Below are 5,283 nucleotides of genomic sequence, written 5' to 3'. Positions count from 1 at the left end.
TTTTAGAGGCAGGATGTGGAAAGTAGCATGACCCAAACTGTTTACAGAAAAGCAGTCTACACCTCCCTGATTAGGTCAGGGAATTTTGCCTTTACCTGTGCCAGCTGCCTTCTGTTAGCACGAAAAACAAATTGTACAATCTATGGTCACTGAACTATGACCACCTTCTCATTCTGAATTTTTTGTCCAAGAGGACCAGGGAATCCAGAAACTGAGTTAGTGGAGAGGAGTGTTGTTAGATACAATTTGTCAGAGGAAGAGTAGAGGGCCCACCTTAAAAACAAACTGAGCTCTCAGAATGGCTACATGTTAGAAAATGAACACAATAGGGACAGTCAGAGAGTAACTCCTGAGAATTTTTTCCCTTTTACATCATAAAGAAATAAAGATAAAAACTAAATGGTCTTGTGATGGAGAGGGCAACCTCTCCCTCCCCGCTTCCCCCAGCTGCACTGCCTTGAAGGCAGCTCCATGGAACTGTTTTGAAATAAATTTAGAAGCTTTGAAAGGCAGGTCCATAGTTGTTCCCACCATTCTGGGGTTAAGGATGAAAGGTTGCTCTGTCTTAAGCCTTCAGACTTTGCAGATTTCTAAATGCATTTTGTTGTATGTAGAAGAAATTTTGCACTCTTGAGAAAAGACAGTGCAAAAATGAGTTGAGACACAATGTCCCTTTATCTCAGAGCAAAACAATCTTGTTTCCCTGTAGTTGAAATAGAGGCAGGGGAAGTCGGGTTGTGGTATCTGAAATCAACAACCTGTATGGCTGTGCCATTCTCTCCCTGCTCTAGCACCACTCTCTTAACTTGGTATCTGTTTACTTTACAGAAGGCAGTTTTGGAGAAAGGATCATAAATATTCTGGCCCAGTACCCTAGGGGCCACGACAAGCAAAAGAACACACCTGCCTAGAGATAGACCTTGTGATATTTAACTGTGTGTGTTACTTTTTTAATCCACTTTAATAACTGGATTATCCACCCTCCACCCCCCAGCCCCAACTTCTTTGCTTTCTATTTCTGCTCTGAGGCCGTGAACACAGAAATCTCTGCAGGCAAATTACTCCAGAGCCATTGCAGAACAATCCTAGAAGGAACGGTTAAACTCACAGCATCTGGATTCCTGATCCTTTTCCGACATGGCAGGTGTGAGTGTCTGTATAAAATATTCTATGTTTATCTTCAACTTCGTGTCCTGGGTGAGTGTTTTTCTTGTAATGATCAATTTTATGCAAGAAAGGGGACCTTGATATCATAAATATCATAAATGAGAACAGACTCTGCACTAGAGAAACAGAAGAGGAGGAGAGTGTATTTTCCATTTACTTGTTTGGATGTGTTTGTTCTTTCTTTGGTTATTTCAGTAATTGAAAATGAGCCAATGACTCAAAAAAGTGCACTTCGGGTTCTGTGGGGGTAAACATTTCATAAATGTTTTGATATTGTTACAAAACAATCACAGAGGGAAAAAAATACCCCTTAACTAAAAGACAGTTCTTAGTTGTATATCATTCAGGCCTCCCTAGTTTAAGGACCCTGTGGGAAAAATCTGATTTGATTCCATTTGGAGCCTAACTCCTAAATTCTAACCTTTACATCTGGGTTTGAAACAGGTGAATGGTGGGGTGTGATGAGAAAGACGTGAGAAGAGGATCATTTTCAGAGACCCAAAGAAGAAACAATGGTCACGCTAAACTTTAAAGAGAAACAGTAAAATTACTTAATCATGGAAAGATTAAACTAAGGCACTAGTTTTGTATCAGAAATTTAAAGTTAGTATTTTGATTTGTCATTGCCCCATCTTTTAATCAACAGGGTTTGTGTTTTAGCCAGCTCTTATGTTTCTCTTGAAAGTCTGTAGACATAAGAAATAACAAATAAATTGATAAGCAAAATCTAACATTGGAAAGTTGAAAAATGAAATATGGAAAGGCAAAGTGGTTAAGGGATGTTGGGATGTTGGAAAATTGATGTTATCGTTTGTAATATAAATGATGCAATTAAAGATTGTTCAAAAGTAAGTCAATAGAAATAGCCCAAAATACTTACATGAAAAAATTATTTTGTGTACTGGATTAAAAAATGGCTTATGCAGTATAAGGAGGAGAAAGTTCTGGTTTTGTTTTTTACCTGGTTATCTTTAGTAAACAGGCAGCTGGTATCTACATGTTGGTAAATTTCTGTCCTGTTAAAATAATGATGTACCTAGCTAAACTTAAGTAGATGAATATAGTCTTATTGTCTAGAATGACTTTCCATTCAATGTCAGTAGCCCTAGTGAGTACAAGTGATACATATTGGTAAAGTAAGTAAGTAAGTGAGACTATAAATGAGTAAAATAAGAAAGGTTTGTTCTTCGTACTTCCTCTTTTCCTTAGAAAAATGGGCTGCTTTTGCAAATACTAAATGAAGCTCATGAATATATGCCAGATTTTAAAAGTTTGTTCTGATAAATTTCTTCCCTTGAAATATTTAAAATTGGTTAAACATTGAGATTAGAATATAAACAAAGAGATTCCTATGTACTTTGGTTGGTTTTGCTTTTAACTTTTTATTGTGGAGAACCTCAAACATTCACAAAATAGAAAAGGATAATCAACCCCGTCATGCAGCCCCAAAAGCCATGAAACCATGGCCAGTCTTTCCCGGTCCATATTCTCATCTACTTTCCCCACCCCATATTATTTTGAAGCAAATCCTGGATATACTATTTCATCTGTAAATACTTTAGTGTATATTTCTAAAAGACAAATAATTCTTTTTTTGAAAAAATGTACCCACAATGTCATCACACTAAAAACTTAATAAGAATTTTAAAACTGATTATCAAGTGTCTATCCAGGGTTCAAATTTCCAATTGCCTCACAAATGTTCCTCTTTGAATCCGAATACAAACAAGGTCCACGACTGCGATTGATTGGTTGATATATCTTTTATGTCAACTTTCATCATTAGGTTCTCCATCCATCTTCATCTTTCCCCCACCCTGGAAGTTTCATGTACTTGTGTGTTTGGTTTGTCCTATTGCATTTTCTGTGATCTGGATTTTGCTATTTGCATACCCACGGTATAGTTTAACATGTTCCCTTGTCTTCTGTGTTATCTCTAACTTAGTAGTTGCACTTGGCAGTTTGATAAGATTCAGGATATTATTTCGGGGGATGGGGCACAACTAGCTTATAAGTGATATTTTGTTCTTTCATCAAGAGGTGTATACTGTCTGACCATCTCACTTTTTGTGATGTTAGTAGCTATTGATGCTTAAGAACCTCAACCCATCAGTTCACTGAGTTTCAAACTGGTGACATACTATTTATACTATTTCTATCATTTTCTTCCTTTACTAGCTGGAATACTTTCAATAAGGAGAGATTTAGCATTTACTAATTGGTTACCATTAGTGCCCAGTTTTTATTTTTTAAGAAAGGCAGCATAAATGTTTCTTACTCTTTTTTTTTTTTTTTTTTTTTTGTGGTACTCAGGCCTCTCACTCTTGTGGCCTCTCCCGTTGTGGAGCACAGGCTCCGGACGCGCAGGCTCAGCGGCCATGGCTCACGGGCCCAGCCGCTCCACGGCATGTGGGATCTTCCTGGACCGGGGCACGAACCCGTGTCCCCTGCATTGGCAGGCGGACTCTCAACCACTGCGCCACCAGGGAAGCCCTGTTTCTTACTCTTTACTCAACAGATTTCAAAATGATGAGTTTATTTTCTGGTATCATACAACGGTGATAAGCAAGTATTTCTTTAAATATCCTTATGAAATAATAGATTTAAATACCATCACAGTTCTTATCCTCGTTGATGTGCAATTTATTCCATTTTTGGCCAGTGGGAGAGTCTTCAAGTTGGCTCCTGAGTCCTTTTGACATGACCCTAATAACTTTGATAACTTCTTCACTATTTGGGATGATAAGATGTTCCAGGCTCACTTCCCTATTTCCTGCCCCAGACCTGGAATCAGCATTTCTCCAAGAAGTCTTGATATCTGTTTCTAAAAAGCTGCAGCCATTGTCTCTTTATGATGCAGAATATATATGGGCCATTTAAACAAACTGAAATATAAATATGCTAATAAATGCATGGCTTCTACTTTCATAACGTCTCAAAGTCTTCAAACTAGTAGCAATCCTCAAATTATGAAATAGTCAAAATATATCCATGTTGTATAAAAACAGCATACAAAGTGTTGATGGCTGTTTTAAATACATCAGAGGTCAGTATTTCATTAAAAGCTAATGAATAGCTATTCAGTAGCTAATAGGAATTTGAAACAGATCTGAATTTTAAACTGAAATGAAAAAGACAGTCTAGGAAAGGGGTATGTTATAGGTTCAGGATTATAGATTTGATATAAGAGTACAAGGTGAGTTGTAGACATCTGTACAATACTGTACCCAGTCATTGTTACTGCTTTCCTGGAGAGCTCTGATTATTTTACGGTTACCATTATCTCTGTTTTTCTGATAATGAAGTCTTTCTGATGCTACGGATTTCAGTTAGATATTTCCGACTTCCCTTAAAAGGCCTTGTTCTTCCCATCAGCATAGTGATGGGAAGGGACCTATAATCTTTATATGAGACATCTTGAGTAAGAACAACAGTTGTAAAGACCAATGATAACTTCTCAGCCAACAGGTGACATCCATATTTTCATTCAAAAGTTAGAGCAGGAGTCTGTGAGGTCAGGGAACCATTCCTATTTCTACTCTCCCCTCTGCTCCCAGCCCAGAGTTCTCAGCTGGAATTTTATAATCCTTCATAGGAAATTAGCAATTTGTCACATTTCTAATGTTTACTTAAGCAAATATTTTACGGTCCCACTGATGTGGTTTTCTTGTAGACATCCATGGCCTTATGTTTTCAAATGAATTCTTTCTGGTGTAACTTTAGAGAAACTAAGCCTTTGTAAAGTAGGGCCAGATGTTGGAATATCTCTAAAGTATGCATACGGTTATTTAAGCTAAACATACCAGTTTCTTTTGTGAGAGAACTTGAGATATGCCACATAAATACACAGTGATTTCTATTTGTTAGAATTAGTAATTGAAGAAAAACGTGAGAAAGCAAAAATCATTCCTAATCACTCATGCTAGAGTTTGATGCAAATTAGAGTGAATTAGAGGTGCAAATAGAGTGAATTAGGTAAATCATAGGTGCAAAACCTATTTCTCTGAGTCTTGTGTCAAAACAGATAAACTGTCCACATTTTCTTATGCTCCTCTTAGATAAGTCAGGCATGGGAGTGTTGTGGGTGCTTGGAGCATCTTAGGGGTCTGGGTAAGC

The sequence above is a fragment of the Monodon monoceros genome, unplaced genomic scaffold (assembly GCF_005190385.1).
Source record: "Monodon monoceros isolate NGI ecotype Baffin Bay Population unplaced genomic scaffold, NGI_Narwhal_1 Super_Scaffold_6, whole genome shotgun sequence".
NCBI lineage: Eukaryota > Metazoa > Chordata > Mammalia > Artiodactyla > Monodontidae > Monodon > Monodon monoceros.
Note: the sequence above shows the minus strand (reverse complement) of the source record.